Raw genomic sequence first — 25,771 nt, 5'->3', positions numbered from 1 at the left:
CCAAGGGCCACAGTTATATACTCTGATCCAAGGAAATGAAGCACCCTGGCATATCATCCTCTGCTACTCAGTGGGAGAATTTCTAGATCTTGTCCTCAGTAAATTCATTAAAATGAGAAGAGAGGCTTTTTGTAAAACATTGGGCAGGATAAGAAAAGTCTGGAAGAATTAAGTTGAAAAAAATCATAATCCATTTTCCTGTTGAGAATATCAGGGCTGCAGAATGTGCTCAGGTGAAGGAAATGGAAGAGCATGCACCTTATTTTAAATACAGGCACAGAAAATAAATAAATAAATAAATAAATAAATAAATAAATAAATACAGGTGCAGGCGTGTGTGCCTGAGTGCTCAGTTGGTTGAGCACCTGCCTTTGGCTAAGGCAGTGATCCCAGGGTCCTGGGACCCTAAGCCTAAGCCTAAGCCTAACACTAACAACCCTACATTGGGCTCCCTGCTCGGAGGGGAGCCTGCTTCTCCCTCTCACTCTGCCATTCCCCACACTTTTGCTCTCTGGTTCTATCTCTCTGTCAAATAAATAAATAACATCTTAAAAATGATAGTAATAAAAAATTAAAATTAAAAAAATAAATGTGTGCACGCACACATGCACCCATACACTTCTATACCCGTAGAAGTAAAGGAAATAAGAAATTAAGGAGAAGAGAAAAATCTTACTGTGAAAATCTCTTTTCTATGATGATTTTGGATATAGGGAAAGCAAAGGCCTTCAAGAAACATTTTAATGTTAAACAATATCCCATCTATCGTCTAGAGGCAATTTGACAGCTGGGGATTGAACAGACCTAAGTTCAATTCCTCACTCACTGTCCTCACAGATGACAGCCAGTAAGCTTCATGACCCAGTTTATTCTGCAAACCTAAGACTGTAATGATTTAATGAGTAGCTATCTGTAAAAATGGTATCTTTGTTAACCTTTGTTCCATGAAAAAAATAGGCAGTGAGAAACTTGGAAAAGGGTAAATCTTAAAAGCTTTGGTGGACAGAAGGGGAAAAGGCAAAACTTTTATCAAATGTTCGCATAAGCCCTGTAAATTAAAGACAAAATAGTAGTTCTACGATACAGCATAAGTAACATGAGAAATATTCATTTAGCATTCCACTTATTATAGATCTCCCAAATATAAGAAAACCAAACAAGGTCAATGAGTCACAAACTGAAAGCAATTGAATGGAACCCAACCAATCATTTAACTTCATGTTGAATTGTACCAATGAGAAAAAAAAAAAAAAAGCCCTGAAAGTGACTTGCCTAAGGTCACTCGAGTAGTAGCAGATGGGAAGAAACAATTCAGATTTCATGAATCTGGGCCTATTGCTTTTCCTACCACACTTCCTCCTTCCACTTCTTTAAGGAATATTCCTTCTGAGACAGACAGAAAATATAATTTTATCATCTTAGCTCTAAATTTGTGGTGTGCCCACAAATTAGAGATACTCATCCTCAGATTATTAAAGGTATTTCATTTAAGAGTTTCAGTCATTTACTTTGATATAACAAAAAAATAAGCACAGCTATCTTTACTGATAAAGATGTCCCTGTTCGCCAGGGCACAAAGCCAGATGACATTTCCCATCCAGCCTTGCAGTTATATGAGCCCATGTGATTGACTTCCAGCCAATGAAATGTGAGAAGTGACACATGCCAGCTCCCAGCCAGGCCTGTATAAACCTCCCACCTGCTATCCGTCATATTCTTGCAACATTGACCAGCTTGATGCATGCGAGGCTGGTGTCCTCAACAGTCCCAAGTTGAGGATTGTACAGTCACAAGTTGAGAGGAGTCTGGGTCCCCGAACCCACATTTGGACGAGGGTCACCTCACCCATCATGAACGCTTATTTTAGTCTTCACATAGGAGAGAAAAGAACTCCTAAGATTGGCCTCTTGGATGTAGAGACATACGCACTAAATCAGTTAATGGTATCTTCCCTCACATACAAACTCGAGCACAGATTATTTACCCATTTTTGCAAGTGCCTGTGTGGCTTTCTTCCATCTTGCAGAGGTCACGTGGCATTCCTCATAAAACCGTGATAAAAGCCACATCGATTTGACATTATCTTTTAAGACAGTGTGGCACAACATGAAAATAATTCTATTGTTGATGGCAATGAAACACATATCTAAAATAAGACACGGATGATTCAAATAAAAAGGAGTAAAAGTTTTAGGATGTGCAGATACTTTTAACTCAGCTCAAGCTGCCGTATGGTTGCCTCATGCCTTGTATTTCTAATTACATTTACAAGGAAATTTGGTCGTCAAATTAGGCTTTAATCCGACAATTCCAAAGTCACATAAATTAGTGGACTAAGCAAGAGCTCATGGCATCTGGATGATTTGAAATGATGTGTGTTGCAAATGGAAACATATCGTTTGCAAATGCCCATTTGAATAAAAAGCTCTATAGCTTCTACAATCAAAGATATTGCAAAGATAAGCCTAAATATAGAAATACAGAGACATATGTGTGACTTCAGACACAGGAGGGTGGATTTTTGTGACATGTGTGAATTGTCTGTTGGAAGCCTTTTTGTTTTCTTTTTCTTACTTTTATCTTCTGCCTTCCCCGTGGCAGCTCTGCTGTTGGGATATGAGCAGTGGCCACGTTTCTCACTCTTCAGGCATGTTTTCTTTGGGACCGAGGTTCATTCTTTAGCCTTAATAACTGGGAGAGGAATTCTTAACCTAGACCGTAAAATTGTATTATTATCCTATGAGGTTAAAGGCCCTTTGTAACTATGCACACTTAACTTCTGACCTTAAAGAGATTTTACATATGTAAAACTCTCAACGGGGGAGTCTGAAATCATCCTCAAACTAATCTATGCTGTATTAACAAATTGGAATGGATATTTAAAAAGTACAGTGGCAAAATTGCAACTCTGTGGCTATTAAACCTAATTTGTCCTAAATCCCCGCTGATGGATTTATGCCCCCTGTCTCTTTGGAATCAAAAGCTTCTCCAGAGGATAAACTAAAAGAGGCTAAATAAACATCAGCAGACTGAATGGATGGCCTACTGCAATTCTGTGCCTACCGAGGTATCTAGCAACAATACAAGCTCTGAGAATAAAAAGTGAATCACCGAGTATTACTTCACGGAAGATTATAATAAATTCGCTGTGGTGTGTCCTTGCAGTTATTTTATGACAGTAAGAATCACATTGTACAAATATACTGTGGAAAATCAGCGTCTTCTTTAGTATTTTAGAGGGACACTTGATTTGAAGACATGAGGTGAGTTCACCTAAATAGAAAAGTTGGCCCTGTATCAAATGGATGAGAATCTGAGGGGCTAACCTTTCAGTATTTCTGTTCAACATGTCCCTACAAGATGTAGGATTTTATTTAAGAGAGCCCCAATGGCTCCTAATTTTGGTCAGGTCCTTTGCAGTGGAGGTACCTGATTACATTTCGGAGAAGAAAGGGCAAAAATTCAAGCTTGTTTGAAATAAACACTTTTACTTTCTTTTTCTTTTAAATATTTTATTTACTTGTTAATGAGAGACACCAAGAGAGAGGCAGAGACATAGGCAGAGGGAGAGGCAGGCTCCCTCTGGGGAGCCTGATATGGGACTCAATCCCAGGATCCCAAGATCACAACCTGAGCCAAAGGCAGATGCTCAACTGCTGAGCCACCCAGGTGCCCCTTTACTTTCTCACCTAAAGGGTTATGTCCCTCTCCAACCTCAATACAAATAAAGAAAGAAATAAAAGAGTTTTTTGAACATCCAAGTCAGTGTCTTTGAGGCACACACAACCTCTCAACTCTGTTTTCTTCTACAAGAGACTTCTAACATTTTGCCAAGGTGAGAGCATCAGAAATACCGTAGCCACAGAGTTAAATTTTCCATAAAGAGTTGTTGGTCTCTTAGATTTTCTTCTTGTTGTAGTTCATTGTCTATCCAATCTCCATGTAACCCTATTTAAAAACAAAACAAACAAATAGAAACATAGCCACCTACCCTGGTTACCCAGAAACTTTAAATTTGGAGAAAGGTACCAGAAAAGTTTTCAATTATTACATTCAGTATGCCTTTGGCTGCTTAAAAATGGAATCTGTCACACGAATACATGGCACCACAATGGTGTCTTTGGTTAAGGAGTCAGACCACCAGACTAGACAGCTGCTCATGTGGACAAATGGAAGACAGCCTTCTTGTTCTTGTGTCAGAAACAGGATCCCAGAGAGGAGCAGCCATCCTGAAAGGATCTCTCAGAGGTGGCACTGGCTACTCTGGAGAAAGTGAAGAATGACTACCTCACTACAAGAAGGCGGTGTTTGTCCCTTGTGTCTGGGATTTATAAGCTAAGAACTGTGTGGCCTAATTCTAAAGAGATAGCTCCAAAACCGAATGCTTCTGTCTTATTTGCGAGACATCACTAAGTTCTTCTAAGTCAAATTTTCCCAGCCAAGTCTTCCTTCAAAAATGTCCCTTAAAAGAAGGAATATATGAAAATCAACTGTATTTATATATGTACTCGAAGCAAAAAACCAGAAAATCAAATTTAAAATAACATTTAAAATAACATTAAAACTCAAAATACTTAGGAATATATTTAACAAAAGATGTGCAAGACCACTATATTGGAAATTATAAAATATTGCTGAGTGAAACTAAAAAGGGCCTAAATAAATGAAGAGATATAACATAGTTGCTATGAACTGAACTGTCTCCTCCCCAAATTCACATGCTGAAGCCCTAATGTGCAATGTGACTCTATTTGGAAATTGGGCCTGTAGGAGGTAATTAAAGTTAAATGAGGTCATAAGGGTGGGGCCCTAATCTGATTGGGTTGGTGCCTCAAAAGAGAAGTAGGAGATACCAGAATTCTCTCTCTCTCTGCCATTTGACGACATGGCCACAATAGCTGTAGGCAAGCAAGGAAGGTAGACTTCAACCAAAACCTTGATCTGGGACTTCCCTGCTTCCAGAGCTGTGAGAAAATATATTTCTATTGTTTAAGCCACCCAGTCTATGGTATTTTGTTACAGCAGCTCGAGCTAAGAAAATAGTCTTGGATTTCAAAATTCAGTGTTACAATTAACGCTAACAATGTTAATATATTGAATATTAATATTATTAAGATGTCAATTCTTCCCAAACTCACCTAGAGATTCAATGAAATCATGGTCAAATAAGTTTTCATTGGCTTTTTTCCAGAAATTGACAAGTTGATTCTAAAATTTCCCTGATGATAGAACCTAGAAAAGACAAATCCCGAAAAAGAGAGGCAAAGTCAAAGGACAACCCTTGTCTCCAGATTTAAAGATTTTCTCTAAAACCAGCAATCAAGACAGTGTGCTATTGATGAAAGGAGGTCAATGCAACAGAATAGAGGGCCCAGAAATAGGCCTACACATACCTAGTCAATTGGGTTTTGACAATGATGCTAGGGCAGTTCTGTGGGAAAAGAAAGCGTTTTTAAAAACTGGTGCTGGAACACGTGGATAGCCACATAAAACAGAATGAACATAGACCACTACTTCACACCACAAACAAACAGTAATATGATATAGATCATAGATCTAACCATGAAGACTAATACTATAAATTTTCTGGAAGAAAATGACATTCATATCCAGAAAATAATTTTCCAAGAGGACACAAAAAGCACTAATCACCAAAGAAAAAAATTATAAGTAAAACTTCATCAAAAATAAAAATGTCTCCTCATTATGAGCATTACAAAAATTATCCTTTCAGTATTTTCTATTTGCCCCATTCTAGCTGTGCGTGTGTGTGTGTGTGTGTGTGTATAGCAAAGGATATGTATGCAGCATATATAAAGAATTCTTACAACTCAGTAATAAGACACATCATTCAATTTAAAAAAAGAGAAAGGACTCGAACAGACACATCACAAAATTTCAGTAAGACCTGAAAAAGTGTTCAACATCACTCACTAATTGTCAAAGAAGTGCAAATTAAGTCTTGGTGAGGTTTCTCTTCACATCCACTACCGTGGCTACAATTAAAAAGACTGATAACACTAAATTGGTAAGAACGTGGTATAACTGGAATTCTCATATATTGCTGGTGACAGTATAAAATGGTACAATAATTTTGGGAAAATTAGAGTTCTTATAAAGTTAAACATATACCCACCTGCCAATCCCATTCTTTGAGATCTACAAGGAGGAATAAGAGCATTAAGTTTGCAAGAAGTCTGTACATGAATGTTTACAGCTGCTTTATTCATAATAACTGAAAACTGTAAACAACCCACATGTCATCACCTAGGAGAATAGATAGAGCAATCGTAGTATATTTATACATTATAATAGTATGCAAGTAATTAAAAGGAAGAAACTACTGAAACACAGTAATGTGGATGAATCACATAACCCTTATGTTGATGCACAGCAAGACACAAATGAATACCTACTATGTAGTTCCATTTATATGAAGTGCAGGAATAGACCAAACTAATCTATGATATTAAAAGTCAGAACAGTGGTTGCTTATAGAGATGAGGATTGATTGGAAGAAAACACAAGGGAAATTTCTGGAGTGTTGAAAGTGCTCTATTTCTTGATAAGGATGTTTTGTAGCATGTGTATATATATTTGTCAGAATTTATAGAATTGTACACTTAAGATCTGTGAATTCCAATGCACGTATATTTTATCTCAAAAGAAATGTAAAAAAGAAAAATAGTGAAGGAGAAGTACACTAGAGGAGATCTGAGCTGCTCCAAATTTTGCGAAATACCTAATTCTGCCCTCCAAATGTTCTCTAAGCTCACTAAATATTCCTTCTCTACCACTCCCTCCCCATCTCAGGGGTTTATCTAGTCTCCAAAAGGAGAACCAAGCTATGAAATGTTAAAGTTACAGAGGAAAAACACCAAGACCAGGCAGGAAGAGTGGAAACATTTTATTCTATCATCGCAAATATTTAACACTTTTTAGAATTAAGTGTATCTCTTATCGAGTGATGATGACTAATTATAATGATGATAAGTCATTAATATTTGTATAGTGATTTATAATTGACAGAGTGTTTAGTATGTGAGAGAAGGTATGCCTTGGTGCTACTTTAAAATCTACAGCTTCCATTTGTTTGTTTACTTTTCTAAGTGTTGTAGCCTCCTTGGAGTATTCATATTTCCAGCTAATGAATGAACATCAGAGAATGATTTGTTTATCCATATACCTGTACCCAAGAATCCAAAGAATCACTTCCATCTCCACTTTTACAATCACAAAAAATCAATTCTGCTTTATTCCTTGGGTTCTAAAACTTTAGGATCCAGTGAGTTGGAGTCATACTGGATGATTCAGTACTTTAGGCTCCTATTTGTTACTCATTTATTCACCATACAATTATGTAAGTACTAAGTACTGTGTGCTGGGCGTTTTCTCAATATTGGAGTTTCATTGTAAATAAATCCAGAGTCTTTGCTCTCAAGGACTATCCTGTAGCAGAAATTTAAATAATACAATACAAGTGTAAATAAAGACATTTCAAAATGTTACGAGAGTACAAGTGAAGGAGGTCTAACTGTGTAAGGTCCCTACCCTAAATCTCTTTGGAATGAAGTAAGGTGTACATGAACAAAGAAAATCATGCAGAGTGGGATAGAGCTCCATAGAAAGCATCAGAGGTGTTACACCCAAGGCATTCATGAAGAAAAGCATGATTTAGCCTGGGGAAGGTGTATGTAAGATGGAAAGGAGATTAGGGTGAAAAAAAAACTATAGGCAGAAGAAGGAACATAAGCAAAGACAGAAGCCTAAAGGACTAGGTGTGGTCCTTTCTCCAAGTGTACTGGGTGAACAGAGGCACGGTGCTCTGGGTAAGAGAGGATAAGCCCAGAAAAGGAACAGGATCGAATCACAATGGACTTGGTATGCTAGGCAAAGAGCCTGGAAGTTGTTTTGTAGGCTAAGAGGAACAGTTACCACTTTAAAAAAAGACACTGACAGGGTGCCTGGGTGACCTAGTGGTTGAGTGTCTGTCTGCCTTTGGCTCAAGTCATGATCCCAGAGTCCTGGGATTGAGTTCCTCATTGGGCTCACTGCCGGGAGCCTGCTTCTCCCTCTGTCTATGTCTCTGCCTCTCTCTCTCTCTCTCTCTCTCTCTCTGTCTCTCTGAATGGATAAATAAAATCTTTTTTTAAAAAATAAAATAAAAAAAAATTAAAATGACACTGATGTGATCAGGTAAGAACTCTAAACTATGCCACTGGCCTCAGTGGATAGTAGGGGTTCTCAGCCAAGGTCTATCTGCACAGGGCATGAGGTGCATCCAAAAGCGATTTTGTGTTCATGGCAGTAAAAGTGCTGCAGTTTTGAATGACATACTACTTTTATGTGTATTAAAATAAAGATTATCACTCACTCACCTGTGTCTCCTTCATTCACTTTAAAACACTATACTGCATCTTCCTTGTGTCTCTCTCCACCCTTCTCCCCTCCTGTGGACCATGAACCATATTCATGTGCTCCCTTGCTTTCTGGGTTAGGACAATAGGGGCAAGAGCAGGAAATTGGAGGGCAAGATGATAAATCTGGATTTTTTTTTCCTTCCCTGCTAAGGTGGTGCCCTGGGGAGGCTGGCTGTGCCCCTCTACTGAAGGTCACAGCTCCTGTCAGGTGGTACTCTCACATAGCTTTTTTTCCACATCCCAGCAAGTGTTCCAGTAACTGTCTCCTCCTTTACCTACTCGGCCAGCAGGTCTGAGTCCTCCCAGCTCTTACCAGCCCGAGATCCCACATGATCTTTTGTTCCTTTTCCTCAACTTTATCCATGCCTTCATAAATAGTGCCTTTTAAAAAAAAGATTTTATTTATTTATTCATGAAAGACACACAGAGAGAGAGAGAGAGAGAGAGAGAGAAAGAGAGGCAGAGACACAGGCAGAGGGAGAAGCAGGCTCCATGCAGGGAGCCCGATGTGGGACTCGATCCCGCGACTCCAGGATCACGCCCTGGGCCAAAGGCAGGCACTAAATCACTGAGTCACCCAGGGATCCCCCCAAATAGCGCCTTTATCAAGTCTTAATGTACCTGGTTTAAGTATGCCTTCTTTTTCTGCAGGGATGCTGACTGATATGCATACTCTTCTCTCACACTTGCTATGAAGCAGGAACTCTTCTTGGCCCTGACAAACAGCAGCAAAGATGACAAAGCCCCTCATGTTTTGAAGCTTAAAGTGAGGGAAAGTTTCAATAATAAATAAATTAATACATATAATATAATACTTCGAAGTTTATGTGCTGGAGAAGAAAAGGGTAAAAGGATTAAACAGCTATGAACTACAGGGGCTGGATTAGGGGGCTGGCTCTGGGATCCTGGTTTGAATAAAGACCTGAGTCAAGCTCATGTTGTTTTTCCCACTAATTTTAAGCTCATCCACATTCCTGATACGATTTCTTGATTGGGAGTGGAAAATAAAGAGAGAGGAACAGAGCCAAGACATATTTAGGAAGAAGATCCACCAGAGCCTGATGACCCACTTTTGTTAGAAGTTGGTTCTTCATCAGGATTGTGGGATGGTGGCATTCCTAGGTAGGAAGCAAATGAAAAAGTTGATTTGGTAGAGAAGAGAAGTTCATTTTGGGATATAACTGAGGTTGAGTTGCCTATTTGATATTCCAATGAATATATTCATTTATCAGTTGAAACTACAGATGTGGTGCTGAGAGCAGGAGTCTGGGCTGAGGGTATGAACACACATTCATCTTCAGCAATGAGCAGTAGCTGACTCTTTGGGAAGAAAGAAGATTGTACAAGGAGAGAGCTTAAACGAGAAATGCGCCAAAACCAAATTGACATTTAAGTGTGTGAAGAAGAAGGATGAACCACTAAAAGAGAGTAAGGAAGAATGATAGGAGGAGGAGGAAGAGAAAGAGGAGAGAAGAGTCCCTGGAAATACAAGAAACTTCAAGGGTGTCAAGGTTGTCTGGAAATCAGGTAAGGTAAGGATTACATGGAGTCCACTGGATTGAGCTCTGGTTGCATCAACCAGAGCAATTGCAATAGCATAGGAACAGAAGCTCGGTTAGTTTGTGTAACTTATTTTTATTTATTTGGCTTTTGTGAGGTTTTTTTCTAACTTAAATTCAATTAACATACGGTGTATTATTAGTTTCAGCGGTAGAGTTCAATGACTCATCAGTCTTATATAATATCCAGTGTTCGTTACATCACGCGCCCTCCTTAATGTCCATCACCCAGTTCCCCATCCCCCCACCCCTCACCCCTTCAGCAACCCTCAGTTTGTTTCCTAGGATTAAGAGTTCCTTATGGTTTCTCTCCCTCTCTGATTTTGTCTTGTGTTGTTTTTCTCTCCCTTCCCCTATGCTCTTTTGTTTTGTTTCTTAAATCCCATGTGTGATTTAAAGAGTCATGGCTTTGGAGTCAGAGACCTGGGTTTGAGTTTCTATTCTTTTTCTCCTCTGGGTTTGCGACTTTAGCAAATCACTTAGTCCCTCAGAGTCTAAATTCTTTCCTCAGGTGAAAACAGAAATAAGACCTTTCCCTGCCCACCCATGTGTTTTTTTGAGTCAAATGAAGTAGGCCAGTAAAAATACATTGTCAACTACAAATTGTGTCATGTAAGGTGAGGTATTGCTGAACTAATAACAGAGGTGGCTCACTTTATGCAAACGAGCGATTTCCCAAAAAGTTGCACAAATCAAATAGTAGTCAATGTTTTAAATTAGTTTGCTACTTAAAAACACCTACAGTGAATGTTCTGGAAAAGGTCAAGTCTTTCTTAATGTGAACAGTCATTCTGCTATCTTCCTTCCTTCCTTATTTCCTTCTGTCCTTCCTTCCTTCCTTCCTTCCTTCCTTCCTTCCTTCCTTCCTTCTTTCCTTCCTTCCTTCCTTCTTTCCTTCCTTCCTCTGTGTCTACCTTTTTTTCCTCATTTTACCTATATTGTTTCTTTAAATCATGACAACATTTCTTAAGAAATGAAGGATACAAATAAAATAAAGATTAGTGCCTCTTAGAAAAGAAACTGTAATAAATTGGGATGGGATGGGACCAAGACCATACCTAGGGAGGCAGACTTGAAAAGAGACCATACCTCTGAGGAGGAAGAGAGACAAACTGTGCTTCAAAGAGCCATGCCTACCAATGCCACAACTGCACAAAGGGCCAGCAGCCTTTTAAGCCAAAGGGCCATCTACTGGCTAAGAAACACTCATAGGCATCCATAGGGGACCCAAAACATCAGGGAAAAAGCATAGAGATAGTTGGGGGGGGGGGGGGTGGATCTGAAAAAGAAAATCAGGTAATAGAAACATAAAAGGGAAAGAGGAAGGAAGGTGAGAAGAGAGAAAGAGTGAAGAAAAATCAGAGAATAACATTAGAGAAAGAGACCATAAACTTCAGGGGTCAAACTTGGATAGTCAAGTCCACCAAGCTTGGGGCCCTTTGACCTTGAACCCGTTCCTCAGCCCATCCTGAGCTCCTTGCTTCCCCGGTTGATGCAGACAGCCACACACACCACCTGGACGTCTTTGCCACCCAGGTGTGACTGTGTGGCCTGCACAGGTGGACCCAGAAGAGAGCAGTCTCCGGGAAGCAGCCCCGTGGGCCTGATGCCTCGCTAGGGCCCAGGCTCTCGGGGTATGAGCTCCGCTCTTGGTGTGAACTCACTTAACTATCCCCTGTGCATTTTTGGCTAGTCTTTTCTTCTACCTTTACTAGAAATTAGTAACTCTCTCCATCGCATCTGGTTTAGAGATTCCGGATGCTCTGTGCGCTGGAAACTACAGCCATAAACCGCTAAAAATTACCACATTATTTATTCAGAGCCATCAGCTTCCCTGCCTCCGATGACCCCATATTATCACACTCTGAAATTAGAAACCCTGCATTTGCAATTTGACTGTGTTGGATCTAGGTTTTCACAACATGTAGTTTGCACAGTAATAATACTTATAGATCTTTCATTTTTCTACAGAAATTAATTGCTTAAACCACAATGATTTATAGTCACACTGAACATGATTATTAATTTTCCTGATGATTATACCTGTGGGCGGCAACAAATCTACTTGTGATAGACCTGGCTTTGAATTGCTGCTAAAACTAAAATGTCCATAAGGTAATAACAACTAATTTTTACCTTAATCAACTTACACTTAAAAGAATTTAATATAGGGCACTTGTGCCTTGTGGGGAAACTTGTTTGAAATATAAGGTGCTGAGTTATTTATGAGAATAATTATATATTTGTTACTCTAGTTTGTACTGGGAAATCAGGATCTGAAATGAGTCTGAGATACATTAAAAATATAATGAACTCAGCGGAATTGTACACACTAAAGAACTTTTGCACTAAGGTAAATATATAACCTGGCATAGCTACTCTGGTTATGGAAAAAAAAAAAAAAAAGATTATTAAAGCTCACTAAACCGTGCTGCTTTTTTTTTTCTTTCCTTATCCTGCTAGTGCCTCGAAGTGCTATCATTGTTAACAAGAAAGGTAAGGCATTGATACCTAAGAGAACAATCTCGTCCTTCCTTCCTCATCACTCACTCTAAAATTATTTTCAAAAGGCCTTGCTCATATATTCCAATCAGTGCAGGTCCCTATCAATCATTCATGATGCAGGAAGAGAACGTTGGTCTGGGGAAACTGAACCCGGACGGTGCAGTTTTGGGTCTCACAAGCACTGCCCCCTTCATTTCATGGTACCGGGTGGTTCATTCACTTCGGTAGATTTGTTTGTCTGTATTGGGATACAAGTTACCAAAAAGATAAGGCTCTGATTATTGGTTGATATGCATACCTTCTATAATTCTGTATGTTCATATCCCAGAAATATTTAAGGCTTTTTTCCTGATTGGTGGCATTATGCAGTTATGCAAATAATCTGTTATATCTAGGCACATTATGCCGTTATGTAAATGATCTATTTCATTTATATTTCCCACAGAGTAATGGGGTAGGGAAGAAATACTCTCCCGCATTTCCCCTGGTTTTTAATGAGTTGTTCAGACATATTCAGCTGGTGATCAGTCTTGGGATTTCTGGGCGGTGTGTGATTTAGCCTTTCTGACCACCGTGACCTGCCTCTAACTTTCCTATTCAATTCGGAAAATTTTTATTGAGTGCTTATTGTGTGCAAGATGTTTGTGTAGATGGGGTTGACCCAAAGGCCCTCGGGGGGAATCTGAGAGGGATGCTATTTACATTGTGATCTTCCCTCCCTGACCATCTGGACACATGATGAAGGTTGGTTTGGCTCCATCCGTTTTAGAACTTCTTAGCCATATGAGAAAAGACTTTTAAAATTCAGAAAAAAAATTTTAAATTAAAAAGGGGAAAATTTAGAATGGCCAATTGTATGTTATACAATAAAATATACAGAGTAAGCGAAATAATTTAATTATAGATATGGCTGTAGACAACAGGCTACAATTAAGATACAAATCTAACCACACTAAGGACCTGGGATGAACTAAAGTTCCCTTGCATTTGGAAGTGAGTTAAACCTATGCTTAGTTGCCTAACATCTCACTTCTGGTCTCTTGCACTATCACACATGTTTGCCTACTGTTCAACAGGGATTTAAACTAGAGCCATCATTTTCTTTCATCAAGACTGAAATACTAATGATAGAGAATATTCAGCCTCTCTGTCAGCAACTGCTCTGCAGTCATTGCTGCATTTTGACAGAAACTTACTGAGCACCTACTATCCTGGTCAGGGCACCTGCCTTCACCTGGAGAAAGAATAATCCCAGAACACACGTGCAAATTGTGCCAGCAGCTAGGAAAGAGAGGCACTGAGGCTGTAAAGTGTCCCTGTCTGGTAGGTGAGAGAAGGTTCAGACTTTTAGGTCCTAAGTCTTTTGCAACCACATTTAGCTATAACAGTATAATTTGATTAGCTACTGCACCTGTCCGTGCGAAGACTGGCTTGTATTTCTCAGGATGGACAATCTATAAAGTCCTTCTGTTTCTTCCCTCCATGGTAGTCGTAGTGAACAGGATTTAAAAGGAAAAAAAAAAATGACCTCTTCTGGATGTGAGTGCAAATAGAACAATTTCTCATGTGAGTACTCCACCAAAAATCTTTCTCCGGTGCTTAAAAAAAATAACTAGTTTCTTCCTGTGTCATATTATCTTTGTTGTTTAACGACTTCACGATCAATTTTCTGCCTGTTGAATCAGTACTAAGTACTCAATTGGACATGTTTTTCAAATCCTCTTGTGAGTGGAGGAATTTGAAGAGGAAGATAAACAAAAAATAAGAACAATTCTTAAAACTCTCATGAGTCTGCACATTCTCAATAGAATACATTGGTCATTAAGGGTTTCTTTTTTTTTTTTCAAGATTTATTTATTTATTCATGAGAGAGAGAGGCAGAGACACAGGCAGAGGGAAAAGCAGGCTCCTTGCAAGGAGCCCAGTGTGGGACTTGATCCTGAATCCTGGGATCACACCGTGAGCTGAAAGCAGATGCTCAACCACTGAGCCACCAGGTGTCCCCCATTAAGAATTTCTGATTATAATTCAATTCAGTAACATTTGCTATGTATAATAATCATCTTATTTTTCCCAGCTATTCACTCCTGTTTCCCTGCAAGAATATTCTACTTGTGATCTTTGTTATGAGACTTACAACATTTTCCTGGGGACCCACCTTGTGTCAGGTTTAGACATGTGACTTGCTTTGGCCAACGAAATGAGAGGGAATGTCAGGTGTACCTGGTCTGAGTAGAGACAACCGATAGAAGGAAGGAATACAACACCGAAAGGAAAAGACTCAGGGAGGGAGGGAAGGAAGAAGAAGCAGATGAAAGGAGTGTAGGAAAAGGTATCACTGAAGATGAAGAGTGAGGAGGTTGCGGCAGGGAAGCTGGGAGAAAGGGGTAGAGACAAAAGCAGTACATCAAAAGCACTCTGCAAACATCAACAAAAAATAAAGCTAATGGCAAAAAAAAAAAGGTAGATTATTTAAAAATGAAAAACTTTGAGAATTCAAAATGAAATGGAGTAACAGAGGATGTCAAATGAATTTTGAAAATGTATCATAAATATGAAAACAAGAAGAAATGTCAGAGGAGTTAAGGCCGTAGATGAATACAATGACAATGGGACAAAATGGAACTGGGGGTGGAAAGAGAAAGGGTGTAAAGCAGTCCATTACTTAACACAGATGCACCAGAGGACATGTTAGTGAATGAAGAGTTAAGAGTAGGAAACTAGAAAAGCATTGATTTTTTTTTTTTTTTGGTTTACTATTATCATTACATTTTGTCTTTTTAACTTTTTATTATTGTAAATGGATTGTACCAACAGTACCGGTATTGAATATTGTACATCATTCTCTAGGTGATATTACATATATAAATCTGGAATGGTATTGGATGAAAATGCACCCAAAAGGGAAAGCACACATAAAAGTCAAAGATAAACTATTACTTGACAATGTGCACCAAAAAAAAAAAAAAAAGAAAAAAAAAAAAAAGATCATCCATTCCAGATTGTATACCCTTAGCTCTGTAATGCCAACTTTAATTTATGTTTGCCTTTCTCGTACATTTTCAGATGTGTGAAGTGGAATCACAAACTAATATTTGCTTTGGTGTTTATTAGCAGGAAAATCATCTCTCTTTGTGGACAAGTCAGGGAAGGTGATGGAATCTCACCACCGCACGCTTTGACAGGCAGAGGTGGTCTGTCCCACAGACAGGCCAGTTCCTTCAGACACCTCCATGTGGCCTGCTCCCCTACATCGCCTGAAGAGGTAAGCTTCTTGCTTGCACATTATTTCTTCTAGTAGGTTTTTCACACACTTTTGTCTCAGGGAATTAAGTCCTTTCCTTTGGGACTAAATCTCGTGTTAACTAAGGAGAGGATTGAGGCATCAGTACCCTTCATGCAAGAAAGAAAAATAAGATTCTCTCACTGTATTTATGCTTGGTCTTTGCCTAGCCAGGCTGAAGTTTGCTGTCTTCAAAAGTAGGAAGTCTTTTGCAGTATAGGCTGCTTGCCAGATTGGGTCTGGGCCTCATGGGCTTGAGATTTACTGTTTTTAATCTTTTTACTGATGGGCATTCTAAATACCTGTTTCATGCAATGTTTAATTTCAGCACAGCAGGTATTAGTGTTTCCAAAAATGGGAATAAGCCGCCTGTTTCCTTGAATGATGAAATGCCTCAAACACTGCTAGGTTTTCACATCATCTAGCCCTTTATCCCCTTAACAGCCAGTGCCTGTTGCTTTAAAAATGAAACTTTTTTGGATTCCCATGACCGTTTCTAAGATAATTTTCCATAGTCCATCTTGCCCACTAAGAATGTAAAACTTCACATCTGTATTCATTTGGACACCTTTTGAACTGAGATTAACACACAGAAGAAAGGTTGGCGGCTGCCTCCCTTTGACAAGATGGCAGCCGAAGGACATCAAAGACCAACAGTCTCTCCACATTTTTCCGAGCAGATGTTGATGACACAAAGAGAAATTATCTTCAAGATGCCAGCAATTCCACTGACAATGTCTTTGTTAATATTTTCACAATCTGGGCAGCCCTGGTGGCTCAGCGGTTTAGCGCCACCTTCAGCCCAGGGCGTGATCCTGGAGACCTGGGATCGAGTCTCAGGTTGGGCTTCCTGCATGGAGTCTGCTTCTCCCTCTGCCTGTGTCTCTGCCTCTCTCTCTGTCTCTGTGTCCCTCATAAATAAATAAATAAAATCTTAAAAAATATATTTTCACAATCTAAAGAAACGTTCAATCTTCAGTGCTCAATGAAGAATTTCCCTCAATGAGATGTGACTCATGCAGCTCTCACAAATGGTAGACGAATGTGCTCCATCCAGTGTTTCAAAGGGAAGCCACTTGCCTTTTTAATTGCTCCAAGAAGGCAGGCCAAAGGAATCGACCACACGGCTACAGCAACTTACCAAGCACACCCACGTCTCACACAAATGCAAACGTGTGCATACACACTCTGCAAAGGAAAGGGGGGAAAAGTAGACATTTTCATATGGGTAAAGGGTAAGTCAACCAGGCATTTGAGAGTGAGAGTGTTCCTCATGTTACCAGAGAAACGATGTCAGTCAATGAGTACGCGCGCCTAACTGGTGTGGTGTGAATTGCTTTCCACATGAGCTGTGCGATTCTCTATGATCAATGCTCTTCAATAACATATCTCCAGGTCTTACCCTTTTCTATTTCTTCCCCAGAGTCCCCTCTTACCTCTTCCCATCAAGTCCATCTTGGTAAGCAATAAACACATAGATAAAATTAAAATTTTATAAAAGATTCTTTGAGAGGGAAAGCATACAACTGTGTGGGCTCAGCCCACCTCCAGAAGTAAAGAGGAAAAATTAAGGACAAAGGGCTCAGATAAAATGTCTTGTTCCTTTCAATCTGCTCTCCAGATCGCAACCAGGATGACTCCATAGATCAAAGCTGATGATAATATTGAGAAACTAAGATTGATAATGATATTGATATTGATAATGTTCATCAGAGCTGCCACTTATTGAGTACTTAGCAAGTGCCGGGCATCCTAGTAAATATTTTCTATACTTGCCTTCCTCTGATCATATTTGTTCCCTGTTGAAATGGCTTTCCTTTGCCCTCGGGATAAAGTCTAAACTTTAATAGCAGCATAGATAAGGCCTTGCTAAAGCTAATCTCTCTTTTAACCTTCCCGTCTCACGTCCCACTCCCTTAATGTTCTACATGCCAGCCTTCAAGGAGTTCTTTTGGTCCTTACACACCTTAGCCTCTTTTACTTCAGTACCAGTCCCACTTCGTTTGATGGCCTCAGTGTCCAGGTCACCTGCTATAGGGAGCTTCTCCTGACCTTCCACATCTCCGTGAGCTGTCCCTCCTGGTGCACAAAAGACCTGTGCTCACTGCCACTGGTGCACCCATTCTGATGTACTATGATGTCCTGCCTCCATAGTCTCCATTAGACCATAAATTCTATATGAACAGAAGACAGAATACCAGACTTACAGATTGTTCCCAGTAAATATTTATAGAATCAATCAATGGATGAATAAATTCCTATCTCTATCGCATAAAGGGAGAGGAAGCAAACATGACTCTCTTTGTCTTGTAATATAATGCCACCTTCCCCAATATGGGAGTCTGGAATTCGGTGTCTCTGGTGTTCATGTCAGATGAAGTCTGTTCCTAGCCAGAGAACAGTGGGACATTTTCCTGTAGTCGAGCGCAGCATTCTCTAAAATGGGCTGTGCAGGATGATCTTTTGCTATGCAGGAAAAAGTGCTGAGATGCTCATTTATATTTATACTAAAAATAAGCTTTGCAGGGGCACATGGGTGGCTCCGTAGGTGAAGCATCTGACTCTTGATTTCAGCTCAGGTCATAATCTTGGGGTTGTGAGATCTAGCCTTGTGTTGGGCTCCTTGCTGAATATGGAGCCTGCTTTAAATTCTCTCTCTCCTCCCCCTGACCCTCTCTTCCACACTCACATGAGTGTGTGCACTCTCTGTCTCTCTCTACTTCTCTCTAAAAAATAAATACATATATACATAAAAAATCAGCTTTGCACATACTTCCATATGCATTGCCATATGAATCAAAATGCCCACCCGGATTTGTGTGTATATCAGACAGCCCCGAGTAGCATGCTGACCATGGGATTCAGAGGCAGGGAGTGACAACACACACAACATGCAATCACATGCAATCACCGTCCCGATAAAGTGGATTTATGGAATCTGTTATCTAACTTTAGTTACACTAACCTCACAAAGTAGTCACCTTATGTTTTAAAATTGCTGCAAAACCACAGATGGAAACTAATACAGATTGCAAAATCTGCTGATCAAAGCTGATACCGGTGATACAAGCAGGAGTGGACACACATACTCTTCCAAGCACATGCCCATCAACGGCCACATTACTAACTAAAATAAGGGCAATATAATTTTATATGACAAGTCAACCAAAAATAATAAAAAGAAATTTCAGACCAGCTACATTCATTATTATAAGTGATAAATTTTGCTCTGGGTGTTGTGCTTGAGATATTAACTGATGATACCAGCACACATATATAAGTTATAGACAAACAAGTAATAGATGTATATCCAAAGGGTTATTTGTTTTTTCTTTTTATTGAGGGCTGTCCAATAAAAAATTCTTGAAAAACATGGGTCCAGGGAGGAACAAATCCCTTCCTTCTTGCTCATTTCACCTTTCACTCTGTCTCCCTCCACTCTTTCAAAGCCTCAAGTCAGCTACTCCTTTAAAGGCCACTTTATGGCCTGTCCTAGCCTGTGATAACTACCCGGTTTCAATGTATCTCTCATCCAGGTCAACCCTCTACTATTGTAGAAGTCAAGCCACTGAATCAACAGCCAGCTGTGGCTTTTACGTTAAAACTGTAAGGTGCTGGAGAAATATCACCACTGGATATTCCCTTAATATCTTTGTTGGTGCAAAAATACACTAGCAACTCCTGAATACAATGAAATATAAGCCGTAGTCCCTGCCCTTGAAGAACTGGTTAAAAGAGAGAATGTGTAAACTGTGGAAAAATTGACTAGTGTCACTGGTGTCCAAATCTCCCTTCTTTCTCCTACTCTTAAGAGTGGTAAGCAGGACTCTTTCCAGGGTCTCACAACTGCGAGTAAGCATAGGCCCCGCAGCCTCAACCCCATATTTTCTACTCTTGATATTCATGAGTGCCATTGCAAGGGCTTTCACCTCATCACACAAAATGCTTTATGAAAATCCACAATGGCCCAAACTTTCAATACCTAATGATTTGGACTTTACTGGGTCTGGATTGAAACTGCAGGACTCATCAATATACAAGGTTTTGATGATTTTACTGGAAATCCTAGAAATGGAACAGTTGTCTTGAAGAACGAGGGCATTCTTTGAGAGTGGTCTCAGCGGAGATTTCTAAGATCACGCTTAAAATTTGACATATTAATGATCTCCTATTCAACTCAACACATTCGCTACTATGAAAATGTTTAAAGGAATTCACTCACCATTGTCCTCGTTAGTTGGAAATGAGTGCTTATTGATCACCGGTATTGATCCTCTACTTTAGATAAAAACAATACTTTTCAAAGTACCCTCAAAAGAGTTTAAGGACTAAAGTAAAAATGTAACTTATGCTGGTTACCAGGTGATTGATCACAACTGATTTTGCTGCCACAGAACATAACTTACTGTGACACTGCTTATCTGGGCCCTGGAGTCGGCCCCCATCGAACTGTGTATTATGTATGAATGATTGATGTGGGTTTGAATATTTTGTTAGATTCAACTTTCAATCCATTTTACATAGCTGACTTACATAAAAGATGAGTCCTACCGAAAAGTTCTTTGGGAGGAATGTAACTATTATGAATTTAAGTGATCTCTGGTGATTGTTGTTCATCTGACAAAGTTAAATCCTGCTTTGTTTAAAATCAGGGGGCTGATGTCAAGCCGGGCTCCTTAGGGCAGTATTTTTCCAAGTAGAACATCTTTTTTGTCCATGTCAGAAACAAAAAAAAAAAAAAGAAAGAAAGAAAGAAAGAAAGAAAGAAAGAAAGAAAGAAAGAAAGAAAGAAAGAAAAAAAAAAATAAAAAGGATAAGAAACTAGCCAAAACCCCACGAAGGTCAGGGAAAGACGGGCCCGTCAGGTGTGTGTGTCTCTTGGGAACTGTAACATTTGAACTTTATATCCCTACCCACCGTAATTCAACCTTCTTTATTCATATCATTGTAGCTAACTGAAATATATATTTTTAACATTTGCAAGGGATTAGATTAAAGCCCACACAAATGGCAGTGGACACACAGCGATAGAATGCCTTCTCCGTCAGATTCTGGGATGTGCATTCATGATCTCTTTGTCCACAGAAGGACGGGGTTTGACGACGTGAAATGACAGCTGTTTTCATCCCAGCCATTCTCGTCCCCACAACAGTCCGTCATTAGAGATCATTACTGTATCACTATTGTTCACAAGGAAGAATACAGCCTCTGCCTTCGTCTGTCGGAGATATAATAAGTCTTATGGAACAAGAGTACCCTGAAGGGCCTTCGCTTCTAAAAATGATTAAACTTCATTCAAATCCCAGCCTGTAACCCACTTCTGGGCATAGCATCAAAGTCAGCTCCATAGGTGTGATCTGAGGCGGTATACTATTCCTGCTTCAGGTTTTGCACAAGACTGGTTTGCATGCATTATCCTCAAAGAACAGATTGCCTTTTACCAAAATCCTATGCATTTTGGCACTTGGTGAGTGTCTTAGATGGCATTAACTGTAAAACATTTCTTTTTACATAATTATGGCTTTGTTTTGAGTGTGTGCTAAGATGGTTGTAAAAGTTTTAAATGTGAAGGGCTTGGGGAATAAGAGGAAAAATCTTTGAACAAAAATGAAAGCCTGTTGTTAACAATTAAAGTTAAAATTTTTTTCCTGACAGTCTTTCAAAACTTCAGGAAAAAAAAAAAAAAAAACACAACACGCCACGTGGTTATTTTAATAATTGTTCCCCAAATTACACCATTAGCAGAAATGTATAGAAAATACAAGTTGTGATGATTGCTAAACACCTGGAGAATTAGAGCTATTGTTTTCTGGGTATATTTATGTAGCGATGCGACCATCTTTGTCAATAACTGATAAAAATAAATGCAGAGAGACTTGGTGCTCGTTCTAATAATGAGAAACCCTTCTCGGCGCTCAGGAAAGGCCTTTGCCTCAGGCAGCACTCAGACGCCTGGATCCACCAACCTCGCCATGAATGTGTTAATTGACATGCTTGTATAAATTTTAGTAAAGCCATAATATTTTTGCATGGCAACTATTAAAAATATTTTTTTCTCTTAATTTCACCAGGGAGGCTGAGACTCTGAATTTTTCCCCCTTGCAGGAGGGAATAATTTAGATTTTCTTCCATCCCTGTCAGAAGTTGAACAGACGAACAAAACAGATTCTTCAGAGACAATTTTACACAGAGTTACATCCATCCAATTCAATTATAAATTAAATTGACTAACGAACCATAGCTCATTATGGGAATCAATTACTCAGAACTGTCTTTGGACCAAAAATGTGGAAAATAAAAAATAATGGTCATACTTCAATATACCAGATTGTCAACGTTTGAAAGCTCTGTTTTTCTCTAGCTTGGCATAGTCCAACGCCAAAAAGAAATGATAATCATTTGTTTTACTGCTCCTAGAGATGTTCTCGTTTTATGAAGACTAGTTAATTCTTGAGTTTTGATCTCTTTGGGACGAGTACCTCAGGCTTTTCTGAGATGACAGGCCAACCCTGGAGTCATGTAATCGCATGGGGATCTTTCAGATCAACTTATGCAAATGTGTTATTAAAAGGAGCCTCGTTTTAGCCTCTAGTGCCACCCAAGCAATAAGAGTCAAAAATCTTGGGAGGTCATGTTAAAAGCATTTTATTAATAAAACGATTCTAGTAACAGAATGGGGTGTGTGGAGGCTGTGGGGGGGGCACACCTCTCTGGAGCATTTTCAGTCCAATTGTTTGGTAAAAGTAAATCCACGGGGAATCCGATGTCTGCCTTATTTACCGAGCAGTAGGCCCTGATAAAGAAACGGTATTAAAGCAATAACACTCTGTAAAATATCTTCCTCCCTTTGTGGTCCACAGCCCAGAAATTTTCCATCTGTTACAATGAATTAAAAAACTGTTCTGCTTTGAACATGTGTAGGTAAAGGTGATATGCACCAGCACATACGTACATCAACATAGGAGACATGTCATAACACAGTATGGGGGTCTGTTGCCCACATATCGTATCGCATTAAGATGGTCAAAGAACTGTGCTAAGACTATTTTTTTCAAGGAATTAAACTCCTGAAGATGCCTTAGTTTTCTTTTTCCTCATGTACTTCTTATTCATGCACACTTGGAGAGTAGCAAGAATAAATATTTCGAACTCAAGTGTTCACCTAAAGAACTAAGATCTCTAAAAAAAACACTCCTATGTATATTTTTCTCATCCAATGAAGCCAAAAGGAAATTGTTCACCCAGGAAAAGCTGTACTATTCATGAAAACAAGTTAATCCTCATAAATATATAATTCAGCATAATTTTGCTTAGAACCTCATATTTTTAAAACATCCATTTCTTAAAATGGATTGAATCTGTTTGTTTCACTAAAACATTATTTTTTTAAAACATCAGACATGAAAGAGAAGTGGCTGGAAAATTTCAAATGTGTTTTTGGCTGATACAGTGAGAAGGGGGACAGATCCTCCCTTATTTATTTTTTTGCCATTAGAACAAGGGAAAAGAATATTGCTTTCCCGTTTTGTTCAACCAAAAGGGAAAAAGGATGAATGGACCTGTAATTAGACATATAAGCATTTAATACAAGGTCCCTTGAAAAAAAAATCATTTCAATAAATGGGGTCAAAATTCAGAAATTCGGGATCAGGGCTTGGAACTCAGAGTTCAAAGATTACATAATGTGTTTTGGATTGAATCATTTAAAAGGGAGATTGATCGCGTTCTACAATAAAGAAACACAACCCAATTTACTTATTCAATGGCTTTCTGTTTTGTGAAAAGCGGAAGCTGTGGGGTCAGGCTTGGATTCAAATCCTGACTCTGTCCCTTCCTATCTGGGAGGCAAGAAACAAGTCAACCTCTCTATGACTCAGTTTCCCAATCCTCAAAACTGGAATCACGGTAACACCTGTTTCCTAATGTTGCCGGGAGAATCATGCACACAAAGTACTTAGCAAAATGCCTGACATACGGGAAGACTCAATCCACATTTAGCTATTATTTCTATCCTGCTTGGTCTTTTTATTTTGAAATTCTAGGATATGTAACAGCATAATTTCAAACCCAAAGGAAGAGAATATTCTCTTTCACTTTATTGGCAGGCACTTTGTGAAAACAGGATGAGGCTCTGTTTTTCCAATAGGCCGCCATTCCAGCCTTGCTCAGTTTTTAGGGTTGCTTACCAAGGTTGGAGTGTGCACTCAGGGTCTGCAGCTAGGCATTGAGGGGACTCCTCGTGCAGCTGTCTCCTGAAGTCCCCTCCTTCCCAAAAAGGCCGCAGCCCTCCCCACTCTTGGCCACATCTGTCAACCAAGCAGTGCTCAGAGTCTACCCTGCCAGCATAAGGCCATCACAGAAGATCGCTACTCAGGGATAGCTGCCCTGACGGCTATAAACACTCAGGGAAATCAGCTACACATTTCTGATCACCTGTCGGAATTTGGAAGGTGCACTTTGTAAAGGCTGTAACTATGGTTGAGCAGGGTGTTATGTGACTATTTTGCTCTTGAGCCCTCAGTCCACTGAATATTAGTGTTATCAGAAGTAAATACCTTTCTCTTTACTCCTTCATGTAGCGATAGGCAGAGAATCTAAGTTTGAGAAGCTGAAATCAGACTTGCTCTATATCGCAGTATTTCTTGGCAAAGCCTTCTGCTGTTTTAATTTTAACCAATTAGAAGAGCCAATCTTCTTTTCGTTCAGAAATGTATTAAAAGATATCACATTCAAAGGCTAGACATGCCCGCAATTAATTACTGGTGTCCAGCTAAAGGTCTACCATTAGCTATTGCCATGACAACCTTTAGAAGGCCTTGGCCCACCTGTTGCAAGATAGAAAGAGCATTAGGCAGTTGGTTCCTGCACTTGGCCTCCCTCTGGCCTATGGGGAATTCGTACTAATTAGAATTAGTTGTCCTTCTGTAGTCCAGCTCCTGACACAAATTGCATTCTGTAGCTTTTTGTTCCACTTGAGTTCACAGACAAAATAGCCCATGCCATGTTTGAAATGAAGCAAGGCAATATAAAAGGATTTTATGTAATTGGCTAATATACTTTAACATTTTAACTAATATCTTCAATGTCGGTTTCTTGGAAAGGAGCTTGTTTACTTTCTTCTCCTTTTACTCAATAGTTGTTTACGATCATACAGTCCATAATTTTAATATGGCTTGTTCGGGTGTCATTAACCCATTGTCAGGCTCAACTGCATATAGAACAAAACAAGTGACCTTTAAAAATGATAGTTTGAAATGGCCCTGTGGTGATGGTGAAGAGAAGTACAAACGGCAAAGAAAAGGAAAGGGCCATTTCTCACGTCTCACTAAAGAAAAACTTGATCAAAAACAAGAGCCCATGGAGGAAGAGCCATAATGAGATAGAAGAGCCAGGAAATGAAAGGAATGATTAGGATGTGAGCATGTGTAGGTTGCCAGAAAGAGTGGCCCACAGATTCTGTAAGAGCCAATGAGACTCAACCACTGGGGCCCACAAAAGGAGACTTGAGAAGAGAAAAATGTGTCGATAGTTCTCAGGTAAAACTAACTTTTAAGGCTAACTTTTAACTTTTAAGATCCCCGGATGTATTAGGAAGGAGGGGAAGAGACACCACACATACTGTACCTCATGCTACACCTTTCTGTGCAGAAGGGGATGAGAGCGTTGACAATAGAACAGCATCTTCTAAGAAGTAGGTTCTATGCGATCTTTCTCATCTCACTGTGGAGTCATTTTAATTATTTCTAGAAATAGTAAGACTCCAAAACACAAAGCAAAATTGGTGGCATAGGGAATCCCTGTGCAATTTTTCACAGAGCAGAAGAAGCCTGGAGGCCTCAGTTTACCCACTTGAGTTATGAACTGGAAATAGGGCTTGTTTCCGTGTTTCACCTTCCTGGTCTAGGTACCTGAGTTTCCAAGAATTCATGAGACAAATGATCTCAGGCTTTTTATTGACTCTCTCTCTATACAAGAGGTTTTCTAAGGAAAGTATCTTAATCTTC

General features: G+C 39.4%; 1 long non-coding RNA gene across 1 annotated transcript in view; it reads right to left on the bottom strand.

Moving 5' to 3' along the window:
- Positions 1 to 3,498: 3,498 nt before the first annotated feature.
- Positions 3,499 to 25,771, bottom strand: part of LOC140637898 (uncharacterized) — a 52,126-nt gene continuing 29,853 nt past the window's right edge. Inside the window, exons 3-6 of the long non-coding RNA XR_012034975.1 lie at positions 6,137 to 6,159; positions 5,394 to 5,431; positions 5,139 to 5,232; positions 3,499 to 3,948 (exon numbers count right to left, since the gene is read on the bottom strand). This is a non-coding gene — a long non-coding RNA (uncharacterized lncRNA). The remainder of the gene's footprint in view (positions 3,949 to 5,138; positions 5,233 to 5,393; positions 5,432 to 6,136; positions 6,160 to 25,771) is intronic.

This window comes from Canis lupus, chromosome 8 (genome assembly GCF_048164855.1).
Source record: "Canis lupus baileyi chromosome 8, mCanLup2.hap1, whole genome shotgun sequence".
NCBI classification, from domain to species: domain Eukaryota; kingdom Metazoa; phylum Chordata; class Mammalia; order Carnivora; family Canidae; genus Canis; species Canis lupus.
Note: the sequence above shows the minus strand (reverse complement) of the source record. Positions and strands in the feature narration are given on the sequence as shown.